This window comes from Hyla sarda, chromosome 1 (genome assembly GCF_029499605.1).
Source record: "Hyla sarda isolate aHylSar1 chromosome 1, aHylSar1.hap1, whole genome shotgun sequence".
In the NCBI taxonomy this organism is placed as follows: domain Eukaryota; kingdom Metazoa; phylum Chordata; class Amphibia; order Anura; family Hylidae; genus Hyla; species Hyla sarda.
In genome coordinates this window covers 357,012,613-357,028,866 of record NC_079189.1, presented here as the reverse complement: position 1 = coordinate 357,028,866, position 16,254 = coordinate 357,012,613, and the positions used below count along the sequence as shown (strand labels likewise).

Below are 16,254 nucleotides of genomic sequence, written 5' to 3'. Positions count from 1 at the left end.
CATGGGCGCGTCACAGAGCCTCAGTGCACAGCAAAGTGCTTGTCCTGTCCACACGTTCTGTATTTTGTCTCTGCACAGAAACACACAGGCAATAGCTGCAGGGACAAGACAGGTTTTTTTTTGCCTAAAAATATACACATTTTTTTTAACCAATATATATTTAAAAATATACATACAGTCATGGCCGTAAATGTTGGCACTCATGAAATTTTTTCTCGAAAATTAAGTATTTCTCACAAAAAAGGATTGCAGTAACACATGTTTAGCTATACTTATGTTTATTCCCTTTGTATGTATTGGAACCAAACCAAAAAAGGGAGGAAAAAATGCAAATTGGACATAATGTCACACTAAACTCCAAAAATTGTCTGCAAGGTTCTGAAATTAGATTATTTTTCTTTGTTGCCAGGTCACCCCAGACTTCGCAAGACTATACTTTTAATCTCCCTGGCACTACTGGTGGCCGCATCTTGAATGTGATGTTTCAGATTTTGTCCGTTCCTGTCTAACCTGTGCCCGTGACAAAACTCCTCGGCAGAGACCTGTGGTAGTCTTACAGCCTCTGCCCATTCCAGAGACTCCCTGGTCTCACATCTCTATGGACTTTATTACCGATTTGCCTCCATCTCGTAATAACACAGTCATTTGGGTGGTGGTTGATCGGTTTTCTAAGATGGCTCACTTCATTTTTCTACCTGTCTCCCATCTGCTCCACAGCTGGCAAAGCACTTCCTGCAACATATCTTTCATTTACATGGTCTACCAAATCATATCGTCTCGGCTCGAGGAGTTCAGTTCGTTTCTAAGTTTTGGCGAGCTCTCTGTTCCTGCCTTGACATCAACTTGGACTTTTCCTCTGCCTATCACCCTCAGTCCAATGGCCAGGTGGAGAGGGTTAACCAAATTCTGGAGACTTATTTATGTCATTTTGTCTCAGCTCGTCAGGATGATTGGGTTGATCTTCCTTGGGCCAAATTTTCCTACAACCACAAGGATTCTGAATCCACGAGGACTTCTCCGTTCTTTGTTGTGTATGGACATCATCTCCGTCCTCCTCTCCCAGTTTCTGTTTCCATCAGTGTGCCAGCTGTTGATGTTCTGATCCATGACTTCTCATCCATCTGGCAACAGACTCTGCAATTTTTGTCTCAAGCCTCCTCTCGCATGAAAACCCAGGCCAATAAAAAAGATCTCCTCCGACTTTTTCTCCTGGTCATTAAGTATGGTTATCCTCCAAGTACATTCATTTAAAAATTCCCAGTTACAAGTTGGGTCCTCGCTTCCTGGGTCTGTTCGAAGTCCTGCAAAGAATTAACCCAGTCTCATATATACTCTAGCAACAGCAGCAACAGCAATCGGCACTTCCCTTTAAGGCTAGTAATGAGGTATATGTAACCCACTAATGCGAACAGGAGAAATGTCCCAGTCCGTGCGGTGCACCGTCCCCCTTCTATTGGTGCTACCACCCCTTGTGCAGATATAAGCAAATTCAGACAATGCTAGTAGGATAGAAATGTGCGGGGGAGCACTCACGATGTCCACTCACGGTTACGGTGCCAAAGATATCTTTGTTGAGGTGCAAGTAAAACATCAGCCGGACGCCAGGTTCCCGTGACAGGGGTAAGCAGCTTTCACGCCCGCTCAAAGGGCGCTTCTTCAGACCGCTCCCCCTGTCATCCCCTGACCCAGGTAAATACACCTGTCCTGGTCACATGACGACAGGGGGGCGTGTTTACAAAAACTTTATTAAAAACACACACAACCTATATGCGGACTAAAATCATTGTATAAAACTACAAAATCACAAGATAGAAGATTATATCCAAGTCTGCATGCAACTATCATAGATATACACTCATGTCGAGTCTATCATTAAGCCCAAGACCGCCCTGGGCGTTAGTCCTGAGGATCCACTGCTCTTCTTTATGAAGCAGTGTCTTTCTAGTGTCCAGACCTGCTGCAGTGTGAACGCGCTCTATAGCGAAAAAATGCATCGCTATTATGGGCCTCACGTATATGCTTGATCAGTCGGGGAGAACTTTTCCCCATCCTGATCCAGTTCACGTGCTCTCGAAAACGTACGTTAACTGCTCGCTTGGTGCAACCGATATAAAATCGGTTGCAACAACACTGGATCACGTAAACTACTTTTTTTTTGTCCTGCAACAGAAAAAATCTTTACACACTACATCTACTCCTCCTATGTTAATGTGCTTGTCTGTACAGTAAAAGCTGCACCAAGTACACCCTCCACACTTAAAGTTGCCTTTCGGCATATCCTTAGTTAACCAGTTAGTACTGGAGGTCGGGTTTTTTAAGGAGCTACTGACTAAGACATTGCTTAGATTTTTGCATTTTTTTTTATGTAATCAGAGGAGGTTTTTTGGTGAAACTCTGGAAGTCCGGGTCGTTCTGCAATAAATTCCAGTTGTTGTAAATGGCTTTTTTAATTTTTTGGGCTAGCGGGCTATAAGTAAAGGCAAAAGAAAATCGGCCCCGATTATCTCTATCAGATCTGTCTCCTGAGTTACCTCTGCTTGTTTTTTTCCCTAAAAGGGCATCTCTGTTTTTGGACCTAGCCTTATTAAAGGCTACGTCCAAAATATTTTTGGGGTACCCCTGCAACAGTAACCTGGCATGCAACTCTGCTGCCTGCACCTCAAAGTCCCTTTACTCAGAATTTATTCTCCTAAGTCTTAGGAACTGTCCGTAAGGGACAGCCTTCTTCACATGTTCGGGGTGATAACTTCCGAAGTGCAGGAGGGAGTTGCATGCCGTAGGTTTGCGGTAGCTCTTAGTAACCACCTTACCATCCTCGACACCAACCTCCATATCTAGGAACTCCAACATTGAAGTCCCTACTTTCCAAGTGAACCTAAGGTTCATGTCGTTTTCATCGTTCAGGGCGGAGACGAAGTCCACAAAGGTGGACTCCGTACCCGCCCACATGATGAAAACATTGTCGACAAATCTGTGGTACTGTACGATATGGCCTATAAACTTATTCCTACTGGAAAAAACGTATTTCTGTTCAAAGCCTGCCACATAAAGGTTGGCTAAAGTACAGGCCACCGGGGTCCCCATTGCGACCCCGCTGGTCTGCATGAACCAGTCGCCATTGAACTTAAAGGAATTGCAGGACAAAACAAAATTAAGGGAGTCACAAATAAAATTAATGTATCCAATTCTTTGCCCCGAACACTGGAGGAAACCCCTGATGACCTCTACACTTTTCTCCTGCGGGATACTAGTGTAGAGGCTTTCGATATTGATTGACACTAGAATGCACTTATCTGGCACCAGGAGGTTCTCCAGTGCCCGCAGTAAGTCATTAGTGTCTTTTACAAGGGCCGGGATTTCCTTTAACAGGGGGTGGAGTAGCCAGTCTATGTACTGGGAGATGGGTTCCGTTAGAGTCCCCACCCCGGAGACAATAGGTCTCCCGGGTGGGGACTCCAACGTTTTGTGGACTTTGGGGAGGAAATACCACACCGCTTCCCTAGGGGTATCCGGTAGCAACCTCTCTGCAACTTTTTTGGACAAGAGTCCCTGCTCAACATATCTTCGTAAAAGGGTTTGTAATCTACTTTTCTGATTCTTGAGGGGGCTGCTCCGCAATTTAGTGTAATGCTGGGGGTTATTGAGCTGCCTATAAGCCTCCTTCAAGTGTTCCCCTCTATCCATAAGGACAATGTTGCCCCCTTTGTCAGATTTTTTGACCACTATGCTGTCTGCTTTTCTCAACCTTTCTAATGCATCTTTCTCCTCTCTAGAGATGTTGTCTGGGTCTCGGGGGTAGCAGAGGGCCTTCACCTCTTCCAGCACCTTTTTCTGGAATAGGTCAAGGCCACTCCCAGGTATTATCTGAGGGCAGAAGGTGGATCTTTTTCCTCCTGTGAATTCGGGCACTTCTAGGGTCTCTGAATCACCACTATCTTCTTCAGATAGGAGATCCATGAGAGTGTGCAGACAATCAATTTCTGATTGAGGGGCCTCCCGAAACACACTAAACCCCAGTGCTCCAATACTAACAGGCACATCACCCTCGGTACGTTGCTTCTCAGTGTTTTTATTGTTGCAGAATAGCTTTTTGAGACCGACCTTTCTCACAGATTTGAAAAAGTCGATCTCAAAGGCCACCTGATCGAACTCCTCCACTAAACAAAAATTTAACCCCTTAGAGAGTAGAGAAATAGTAGCGTCTTCCAGGTTATAATTAGACAGGTTGATGACTTTTAAGTCCTGTGTATATGCATCGCTACCCTGTCCATTCAGTTCTTCCATGTCACCCCCTTTTGTTTCACCCCCAGTCCTTTTCTGACTGCTTCTTCTCCCCCCTCTTCGTGTCTTCCTCCTAAAGGGGAAGGACCGGAGTTCTGCACCGTTTTTGGACCAGATTTATTTCCCTTTTTAGGGTTAGATGTCCCCTTCTCATCCGAGCCACTAGACTCGGAGTCTGTGGTCCAATAGTCGGACCTCTTCCTTCGGTTCTTATTTCTTCTTGGTGGACGCCCGTTGGCCGACTTGGCGAAAGAGAACACCTGGTTGTTGTCGAAGTCCAGCTTATCGCAGAGGTATTTGTCTTTCTTGCTTTCCTTAAGGGATACCTGAAGGAAGGTCAACTTCTTCTCCAGTTTTTTATTGAAGGTGAGATATTGTTGATCAGACAGTCTCACTCTTAATTCAGTCTTTGCCTTCATAAGATCCACGGTGACAGATGAGTATTCCTTCTCATTCTGTGTTATAATATAATGCCTTCATCATGTTTATGGAATAGTCCAGATGGATTTGGTGCCATATTTGCAGAAACTCTGCGTCCTCAAGATATTGCGAGGGTTGTTTATAATTCCGCAAACCGCGAGGCACACAGTTGCAGGCCTCGTAGGACCTCAAGGACTGAATGGTCCAGAAGAGTCTTGTCTCTCTCTCTGACAGAGATTTGATTTTCTGCTCCAAGCTTTTTATGCTCATGACTTGGAGCGCATCTTTCAAGTTGCATGCAGAAAAGAAACTGTCCGCATCCTGGCGTCCAGCTGAAAATGCACCCTCCGCTTTTTCCTGGGAGTCGTTCTCTGAGCCTTCCGACTCTGTTTCCATTATCGCACTGGTGCCTTCAGCCATAATTAGGGTGTGCTGAGATCCAAAGAAAAGACAAGTACCAATAGCAACAGCAGCAACAGCGATCGGCACTTCCCTTTTAAGGCTGGTAATGAGGTATATGTAACCCACTAATGCGAACAGGAGAAATGTCCCAGTCCGTGCGGTGCACCGTCCACCTTTTATTGGTGCTACCACCCCTTGTGCAGATATAAGCAAATTCAGACAATGCTAGTAGGATAGAAATGTGTGGGGGAGCACTCACAAAGTCCACTCACGGTTACAGTGCCAAGGATATCTTAATTCAGGTGCAAGTAAAACATCAGCCGGGTGCCAGGTACCCGTGACAGGGGTAAGCAGCTTTCACGCCCGCTCAAAGGGCGCTTCTTCAGACCACTCCCCCTGTCGTCACCTGACCCAGGTAAATACACCTGTCCTGGTCAGGTGATGACAGGGGGGCGTGTTTACAAAAACTTTACTAAAAACACACAAAACCGGTATGCGGACTAAAATCAATGTACAAAACTACAAAATCACGTTTTTTCACTATAGAGCGCGTTCACACTGCATAAGTATATGACTTAATAATAAGTATATGACTAGAAAGGTTAATAACTTGTAACTGGGTTAGTCATGTACTTACCGATGTTCAAACACAAGTTCTCTTAAAAGGTTTATCTTTTGTCCCCTCTGTTAAACACGATAACTTTGAATGGACAAAAGATTTACATCTATTTGCTCGACGCCTTAAATGGCACAAATTTTTTAAACTAAGGGACAAACGTGATACCCAGACTTTCGTTTTAGCAGAGGAAGATTTGACTACCACAAGACAGCTAGTTGAACTACTGGATGAAAATTAACGTGTACCAGGCCAGGGACCACACACAGATCTCAAACTAAAAAGCAAGTTATTTCCACCTATAGGGGATACATCCTGCATAGATGTATTCCTTCAACTTGTTCTGAGGGACATTGAAACTATACCATCCCAATTTACAGGCCACAGGGATAACCTCACACATCAGGAGAAATATGCTCTGAAACAACTACAGCGCAATGAATTGGTCATAAAATCTGCGGATAAGGGGAGAAATATTGTGTTGCTTGATAAACCAAAATACATTAGAATGTGCAGGAGACTTCTTGATAATCGTGACACTTATGAAGTCTTGTCACATGACCCCACTAATCAATACCGTAATGACTTACTTGACATCCTGAAAAATGCCCTCTCCAAAAAACGTATTGATTAAAAAGAATTAGAATTTTTGATACCTTCTTCACCCGGGATACCCACGTTTTACGCGTTACCTAAAGTACATAAGGGGCTCATTCCCCTGAAAGGACGCCCCATTGTATCAGGGGTTTGGCAGTATCTCGCAAAACGTGGGTATCTATATTGACAAAATATTACGCCAGTTTGTTTTCTCATTACCCTCATACTTGAGAGACACCATGGACCTGCTCCAACGAGTAGAGGGCATTACAATCGACAATGAGACCATCCTGGCGAGTATAGATGTCGAAGCCCTCTACTCGTCCATCCATCACCATGTTGGTTTGCAAGCGGTGGAATATTTTCTCAATACAAGGGGTGCTCATTTTCATGAACACAACACATTTGTTCTCCAATTATTGGAGTTTGTACTTACCCATAATTATTTTTTGTTCCAAGGCCGAGTTTACCACCAACTCAAGGGGACCGCTATGGGGATCCCCTGTGCCCCCAGCTATGCGAATCTCACCCTGGGTTGGTGGGAGGCCACCATCCTTTTTTTCAGATGACAGGGAACATTTTAGTGAACATGCACTATTATGGTTACGATTTATCGATGACGTGTTTGTGTTATGGAATGAGGCTAAGGACACATTTGAGCAACTGGTACAGGCTATTAATATCAACAAGATTGGCCTTCTGTTTACCTTTGAGACTCAGAAGAGGGTATTACATTTTCTGGATGTTAGTATCATCAGGGACCAAGATGGCACACTTCAGAGTACCATCTTCCACAAGGTTACCTCTACGAACAGCCTCCTGAGGTGGGAAAGCTGCCACCCGGGTCCCCTCAAAAGGGGGATCCCCAAAGGGCAGTTTCTCCGCCTCAGGAGGAACTGTTCTCGTCCTGAAGACTATAAAAAGGAAGCATTGATCATGAAACAGCGGTTTCGCGATAGAGGTTACCCTGATTATGTACTGAATAGAGCTTATAGAGTGGCCTCTATGAGACCACAGAGTGAACTTCTAACTCCAAAGCAGAGCACTGATAATTTGACCGGTTTGTCACCTGCCAGGATCATTGGAACATATGACAAGTTATCTATTCCTGTGCGTGATATTATTTCTAAGCATTGGGATATATTAAAAATTGACCCGGATCTACGAGAAATCATAACCGACATGCCCCAAATCACCTACAGAAGAGGCCGCAGCCTAGGTGACATGCTTGTCCACAGCCATCTTCAACCATCTAATTCCACCTCACAAACTTGGCTGGGTCGCCTGTCACCTACAAAAGGTTGTTTCAAATGTGGCCACTGTCGGGCATGCCGGTATGTGACCAAAACCTATACCCTACCAATTCAAAATGAACGGATTACCATTCCGCATTTTATAAATTGCTCCACCAAGGGAGTTATTTATCTAGCGGTTTGTTCTTTCCCCTTGTTATATGTGGGGAAAAAGGGTAGGGAGTTTAAGAAGAGGATTTTGGAACACATTGGGGACATTAGGAATTCCCGGGATACTTCTGTTGCTGACCATATAAACAATGTCCATGCGGGCTCCCTGGACCAGTTATCGTTTATTGGCATTGAAAGGGCATTTATTTCTGAGAGAAAGGGGGATATAGATAGGATTCTACTCCAGAAAGAATGTCGCTGGATCCATAATCTGAAGACGAGCAAATTCAATTTGGGTGCTTTCTTTAAAAGCTGTTTCCTGGTGATCCCACACAGGATGACCGATTAGGCAGCTAGGGACGGCTGTAGTCAGCCGCTAGAAGTAAGTGGTCATCCATCTATACTAGGGGACACTAGTTGGTTGTAGGAGGTTCCTGTGCGGGACCGCCCTTTTTAGGGCGGCCACCCTGCCTAGGCTGTAGGGTCCCCTAATAGGGACTACTAGGGGCAGCATAGGTTCCCTAGAGCCACGCTATACTCCTCTTCCTTATCAATAGGCTGTGCCCCCCCCTCTTGTGTGGGACCACGGGATTCTATCTTTGACCCCTTTATTCTAGTGGCTTAATTCATTAACCATACTGTTATTTATTTTATTAAATCACCCAATAAATTCTGATATTTGTAACATTTATATAAAATAAAAATATATTTTTATTTTGGTAGTATCCCCTAGCAACAGTTGATGACCTTATCCCCTGGTCCCCACTGTGTTCCATGTTTGTTACTTTTGATCCTGGAGGGCGTAAATTGGTCTGTGCCTGCTGCATATTATAAATCTCAATTATATATCAAAAACATTTTTACCTAGGAGATTTTGTATCTGTTTACTCCAACTTTTACAGCCCCTGGTGCTAGTTTAACAATTAATTATCACTGTTGTGATATATGATCACCCCAAACAATAGTGTATCTCCTTCCTGGGCATTTATGGGGTTAATTAGCCTTATTTATCAGCAACAAGTTTCCACTATATAGTTCACTATAGCGTCGGTTGTTTGCTTCATTCCATAGGCTAGACTTACCTGCTTGTTTTAGTTTCTAAATCACTTCAGCTGATGTTTGACTTAGCGCTGGCAATTGCGTATCAATGCCCACGCCCCCCGTGACGGCGTCTCTCGGTGGGCGTGGCTGAGCGTATTTGTACTCGGCAATAAGCGGATGTGATGTCAGACGCCATCTCCTCGCTGGAACCTGCGAGTGAGCCGGTAATCCCCGGCTCCCTGCTGTTTGCAAGTGTCTCACTTCTGTTTATCCCCGGAAACCGTGAGTACTATGGGCTGTCACTGTGCAGTTCTATAGAACTTTCTCCCCACAGGATATCATTGTGAGAGCAATATTCTTGCTTTTTTCTAGGTGGATCGCAAGTGATTGAAACAGACAGTGGATATATGCCATTGTTTTCTTTACAGGCTATGCTATGAGCTAAATATACCTGGGACATGATGCACTATTTCTAAATCCACTGCATATACCTCTTTGCAACACTTGGAAGTGATTTTTCCTCTCAAGGACCTGATTGCAATTGTGATAACTTTAAATATTGTTGTATGCTTCATGGTACCTAAATAGTTGCGATAACTTGATAACTGCATATAGATTGCCTCCCTGATGACATCACCGTGACAGGTGATAGAAACGCGTTGGCGGTATTTATATTGGCGTTACAAATATTGGATTTTACCAGTGATAGTGCTGCTAGAAGACTGGCTGGGCTCAGCCACTTCTTGGTTAACAGCACATCAATCATCTCTTTATTTTGCCACCGGCAACATTTATACCATACACCTATTAGAATTAATATTTTAATAATTGAAGTAAAAGCTATATTTTAGGCACATCCGGAGGACTTCTCTCCTTTTTTTGTCAGCGTGTCACCCCAGTAGTAAGGTGATTACATGAGGAGGAGGTTTGTTAGTGTGTCACCCCAGTAGTAAGGAGATTACATGAGGAGGGGGGTTTGTTACAGCGTGCCACCCAAATATTAAGGAGATGATAAGAGGAGGAGGTTTGTTAGTGTCATCCCAGTAGTAAGGAGATTACACGAGGAGGAGGTTTGTTACAGTGTGTCACCCCAGTAGAAAGGAGATTACATGAGGAGGAGGTTTGTTACAGTGTGTCACCCCAGTAGTAAGGTGATTACAAGAGGAGGAGGTTTGTTACAGTGTGTCACCCCAGTACTAAGGAGATTACATGAGGAGTTGGTTTGTTACAGTGTGTCACCCCAGTAGTAAGCAGATTACATTAGGAGGAGGTTTGTTACAATGTGTCAACCCAGTAGTAAGGAGATTACATGAGGAGGTTTGTTACAGTGTGTCACCCCAGTAGTAAGGAGATTACATGAGGAGGGGGGTTTGTTACAATGTGTCAACCCAGTAGTAAGGAGATTACATGAAGAGGTTTGTCACCCCAGTAGTAAGGAGATTACATGAAGAGGGGGGTTTGTTACAATGTGTCACCCCAGTAGTAAAGAGATTACATTAGTAGGAGGTCTGTTACAGTGTGTAACCCCAGTAGTAAGGAGATTACATGAGGAGGGGGGTTTGTTACAATGTGTCACCCAAGTAGTAAGGAGATTACATGAGTAGGAGGTCTGTTACAGTGTGTCACCACAGTAGTAAGGAGATTATATGAGGAGGGGGGTTTGTTACAGCGTGTCACCCAAATAGTAAGGAGATGATAAGAGGAGGAGGTTTGTTACAGTGTTCTACCCCAGTAGAAAGGAGATTACATGAGGAGGAGGTTTGTTATAGTGTGTCACCCCAATAGTAAGGAGATTACATGAGTAGGAGGTCTGTTACAGTGTGTTACCACAGTAGTAAGGAGATTACATGAGGAGGGGGGTTTGTTACAGCGTGTCACCCAAATAGTAAGGAGATGATAAGAGGAGGAGGTTTGTTAGTGTCATCCCAGTAGTAAGGAGATTACACGAGGAGGAGGTTTGTTACAGTGTGTCACCCCAGTAGTAAGGTGATTACAAGAGGAGGGGGTTTGTCCCAGTGTGTCACCCCAGTAGTAAGGAGATTACATGAGGAGGAGGTTTGTTACAGTGAGTCACCATAGTAGTAAGGAGATTACATGAGGAGGAGGTTTGTTACAGTGTGTCACCCCAGTAGTAAGGAGATTACATGAGGAGGTTTGATAAAGTGGTGCTGTTGACCATTGCAACCAATCAGATAGCTTATTTCTTTTTTCAAAGGCCTTATTTTTTTTTTATGAAAGAAGCTATCTGATTGGTTGCTATGGGCAACTGATCCACTCCTCCTCTACACAGGTTTTGATAAATCTCCTCCGGTGTTTTTTTCATGAAATCTTGGCGTTTTTTCTTCCCAATGCTTCACTAAAAAATCCTTGAGTCACATGATAAAAGGATCACATGACTTGTATTGAGAAAAACGCAGGGGGAAAAAAACGCCATAGAAACAAAACGCCTATAAAACGCCTGTGTCTCTAAAGGGTTTATATCTTGTGATTACATGGAGAACACTATGATTACATCCTAATAAAGACGCTCGGCGCAGACAATGAGGCTCTTGTATTATAAGATAACCTTATGTTCCCTGCTGGTGACCACGGAGGCTTAAAAGCCATTATAGAACACGTCAGTCCGCTTTGGAATTTACCAAAACTCAATAAAAATCTTTGGTAAAAAATTTTAGGGGATCATTTATGAACACACGCAACTTTGTTGTTTTTTTTCCGTCTGTGTGGCGCACTAGTGTACGCCAGGCGCGGCTGATCCTCCTTTATCAGGGGGTCTGAGCTTTTTGATAAACACAGGGGAAAAAAGAAAATGCCAAAGAAGCAAAAGGCCTATAAAAGTACACAATGGGGAGATTTATGAAAACCTGCGCTTAAGAAAAGTTGGCCAGTTGCCAATAGCAACCAATCAGATCGCTTCTTTCAGTTTTCAGAGGCCTTGTTAAAAAATGAAAGAAGCGATTTGATTGGTTGCTATGGGCGACTGCTACACTTTTCCTCTTCACAGGTTTTGATAAATCTCCCCCATTGTTTGTTGGAAAAAAAAAATTGCCACAAAGACAGAGTCTTAAGAGTAAAAAACGGAGGTGGCAGTTTTTTGTGTTTTATTGTCTTTTTCATTTTTTTTTAGCAGGGGAGCTTGGGGGCAAAAAAAGCTCTAAACAAAAATTGCGTCTCAACACAAGTTGTGTGGCATTTTTCACAATCCACAATGCTTTATTTTTGGCTTCATTTCTGTCCACCAAAACTACAACTATCCAGCAAAAACAGCCATGCACAATATGTTAATAATCTTTCTGGATTTCAGCCAATCAGAGAGCAGCACTGCCCAAATAGAACTCCCAGGAGGAGCAGCGTGTCACACATGTGATGTCATAACCACTGTCCACCAGAGAGCAGCACTCAGCAGAAATAACACGGCTCCTGCTCATTCTCCATCAGTGAGTGGCTGATGCTGGACATTGTAGGAACCCGGGAATGCAGATTCATACACAGGATTGGTTAGTGTCGTTCCATGTACATTTCTATAATAAACATGGAAATCATCTTTCTTTGCTTTTGTTTTTCTATCTTAGATGCAGTATTTCCAGGATATGGAGTCACACTTCCAGACTTACAGCAAGAAGTTGGATGAAGACATAACCCCTGGAATCACGCACATACACAGACACATTTGCCCAAATTATAGAGGTAACCTCCTTTAGTATGCCCAGAGGAAGGGCAATACAGTAGCCATGGATTCCCTACAGGTTTCCTCCCCTCTGGAGGTTTTTCCTGTCCTGAGTATTAGTTACTGTACGCTCTTTGTGAGTGATGGGAGGTTACAAAAAACCCCTACACAAACATTGTAATAAATAATAAATAAAGTTTCCCCTTTTTTAACCTTTCTTTGACTTGTTCGACTCATTTATTTTATTTCTGTGTATGAAAAATAGTGTTAGCAAAATGTGGATGACATGAGTTGTTTTTTTTCCTAATGTCTTGCGCGATCTGCATAGTTTGTTGTAGAGAGAGAGGCAGTTGATGCTGGGTGGTACAGTTGCCAAGGCAACGAGGACGGACTGGAAATCGGGGACACTGGGCATTTGCCTGGTGGGCCAGACCATCAGTGTCAGGATTGGGGATAAATGTTTGATCGCAGGGGGTCTGACCGTTGGGACCCGGCAATGTCGCGAGGCAATGTCGGCTAGTGCTTGAGAGAGATGCATGGAGGGGGCCTGTCGGGCACGGCGTCATGCTGCAGCCAACATGCCTCCTGCATGGGAAGAGACATGGCAGAGCCGGGGCCCCAAACAGGAGATTACGGGGATATATATATATATATATATATATACCGCTGCAGATCTCCTTTAGGAGCTCTTAAAGCAGCAACCCCTGGCCGCAGCCTTTAATCTCTTAAGGACGCAGGGCGTGCCTGTACGCCCTGCGCCCGGTCCCGGTGTTTAAAACGGGGTCACGCCGTGACCCTGCATCACATTCATAGCCGGGACCCTGGGCTAATAGCGCGCGGCACCTATCGTTGTGCCGCGCGCGATTAACCCTTCAGATGCGGTGATCAAAGTTGATCGCCTCGTTGAAAATGAAAGTAAACGCTTCCCGGCAACTCAGTAAGGCTGATCGGGAACATCGCAATAAAATCGTGATGTCCCGATCAGCTAGGACACGAGCAGAGGCCCCCTTACCTTGCTCCGTCACATCCGATCGGCGTTTGATTGCTCCAAGCCTGAGCTTCAGGCTTGAGCAATCAAGCCCCTATTATGCTGATCCTTGCAAAGCTATGGATTTGCAGGGATCAGGGTAAAAGATCAGCGTGTGCAGTGTTATAGCCCCCTTCCCTAATAAAAGTTTGAATCACCCCCCTTTTCCTATAAAAAAAACTGTAACTAAAAATAAAAATATACATATGCGGTATCGCCACGTGCGTAAATGTCTGAACTATAAAAATATATTTTTAATTAAACTGCATGGTCAATGGCGTACGCGAAAAAAAATCCAAAGTCCAAAATAGCGTATTTTTGGTCACTTTTTATATTATAAAAAAATGAATAAAAAGCGATCAAAAAGTCCGATCATGCAAAAATGGTAACGCTAAAAACTTCAGAACACGGCGCAAAAAATTAGTCCTCATACCGGCCCATATGCGGAAAAATAGTTATAGGGGTCAGAAGATGACTATTTTAAACGTATACCGTATTTTTCGCCCTATAGAACGCACCGGCATATAAGACGCACCCAATTTTAGGTGCAAAATCGAAAAAAATTAAGATTTTGAACCCAATAGTGGTCTTCAACCTGCAGACCTCCAGATGTTGCAAAACTACAACTCCCAGCATGCCGGACAGCCGTTGGCTGTCCGGGCATGCTGGGAGTTGTAGTTTTGCAACATCTGGAGGTCCGCAGGTTGAAGACCACTGGATAGGAGGTAATACTCACGTGTCCCCGCCGCTCCGGACCCGACACCGCTGCCCTGGATGTCGCTCCATCGCTGTCACCGTGTCCCCGTCGCTCCGGAACGTCTCTGCTGCCGGCCGGGTATCCTCGCTCTCTGTCGCCGCCTTCACGTCGTTACGCACGCCGACGCACGTACGCGACAACGTGATGACGAGGAAGGAGAGCGCCGGCCATACAGGGGATCCCTGAACAGAGAAGACACCGAGGAGGCAGGTAAGGTCCCTCCCGGTGTCCTGTAAGCACTGTGAAATCGCGGCGGTCCCGAAAAGCCCGACTGAACAGCCGGGTTAGTGTCACTTTCCCTTTAGATGCAGCGGTCAGCTTTGATCGCCGCGTCTGAAGGGTTAATACAGGGCATCACCGCGATCGGTTATGTCCTGTATTAGCCGCGGGTCCCGGGACCGCGATAGGGGTGTATTCGCCGTATAAGATGAACCGACTTTTTCCCCCCAGTTTTGGGGAAGAAAAAGTGCGTCTTATACGGCGAAAAATACGGTACATTTTCATGCATGTAGTTATGATTTTTTTCAGAAGTACGACAAAATCAAACCTATATAAGTAGGATATCATTTTAACCATATGGACCTACAGAATAAAGATAAGGTGTCATTTTTATCAAAAAATGCACTGCGTAGAAACGGAAGCCCCAAAATTTACAAAATGACATTTTTTTTCTTCAATTTTGTCGCACAATAAATTTTTTTCCCATTTCACCGTGGATTTTTTGGTAAAATGACTAATGTCACTGCAAATTAGAATTGGTGGAGCAAAAAATAAGCCTTCATATGGAATTATATGTGCAAAATTGAAAGCGTTATGATTTTTAGAAGGTGATGAGGAAAAAATAAAAATGCAAAAACGGAAAAACGCTGAGTCCTTAAGGGGTTAAAGCAACAACCGCTGCCCATAGATCTTAAAGTGGCAACTAGCAGCCGCAGGTCTTAAAGTAGCAATCGCTGGTCGCCGCCAGGGGCAGACAACAGAGGGGGTCTGTGGCTGCCATCATCCCATTTTTTTTTACACACCAGTCGGGCCAGATAGCGTGCCCCCGCCGCCAGTGACAGATTAGGCTGGTGACCACTGTCACTTTAAGAGGAGCAAAAGTGCAGCACGCAGGCACGTCTGCTCAAATGCTCCCTGACATCGGCTGCTTGGAAGAGCGGAGCAGTAGAGATGCTTGTTTCCTCAATGGCCAGCTTTTAGAAAGTAATATCTGCTGCTTGACCAAAGATGACCGAAAAGCCCTCCCAGTGCCAGTGACTCTGAGCAGTAATAAGATGAGCCGAGAGATCATCACCAACAAGTTTGAGTCAATAGAGTAATATGAAATGGCAGACGCATGTGGTGTTTTTTTTCATCCTTTTATGGCATTTTTAGGTTCCTTAAAATAAATTTTACCACGGGTGTACCCCTTTAACACTAGTTATGATGACTTATGCTTAGGCCATCAATATCAGTGAGTTGCAATACCAGGCACAGCCACTACTTAAAATACGGAGCTGTGTCTGGTAAACAATGAGCGGCATTGCCCATATTTGAATTTGCGATATTTCGCGAATATATAGACGAATATTCGTCCTGTATTCTCGAATTTTGCTTATTCATTATATTCGCATATGCGAATATTCTCATATGCGAATATTTGCACATGTGAATATTCGCATGTTCGCGTATCCGAGGAAAAAAACTGTGAGGGGGTGGGCAACTTTACCATTGGTTGCTATGGATGTTGTTGATAACCTCTGACAAGTGTATTTGCATTATTCTTATTGGCCCACAAGTGAAAAGAAGGAATATGCGAATATTGACATGTGCGAAAATGCGCATATGTGAAAAAAGGTGAATATTCGTAATTTCGAATATATAGCAAATATATTCATAATATTCGTGAATTTGAGATATTCGCAATAAAAATTCGAAATACGAATAGTCGCACCCAACACTAATCCCTAATAGTCACTGTCTGCCACACAGTGCGGTGCGATCCACTTGTATTATGTTACTATATGTATATAATTCCTATTCATCTAATACGCATATACTAAC

At 44.1% G+C, this 16,254-nt stretch overlaps 1 protein-coding gene and 1 long non-coding RNA gene across 2 annotated transcripts in view; one reads left to right on the top strand and one right to left on the bottom strand.

The window, feature by feature from the left end:
• LOC130274087 (uncharacterized) overlaps positions 1 to 12,645 on the top strand; it is a 78,319-nt gene extending 65,674 nt beyond the window's left edge. The window contains exon 2 of the long non-coding RNA XR_008844237.1: positions 12,065 to 12,645. This is a non-coding gene — a long non-coding RNA (uncharacterized LOC130274087). The remainder of the gene's footprint in view (positions 1 to 12,064) is intronic.
• KIAA2026 (KIAA2026 ortholog) overlaps positions 1 to 16,254 on the bottom strand; it is a 241,774-nt gene that overhangs the window by 156,421 nt on the left and 69,099 nt on the right. The window lies entirely within an intron of this gene.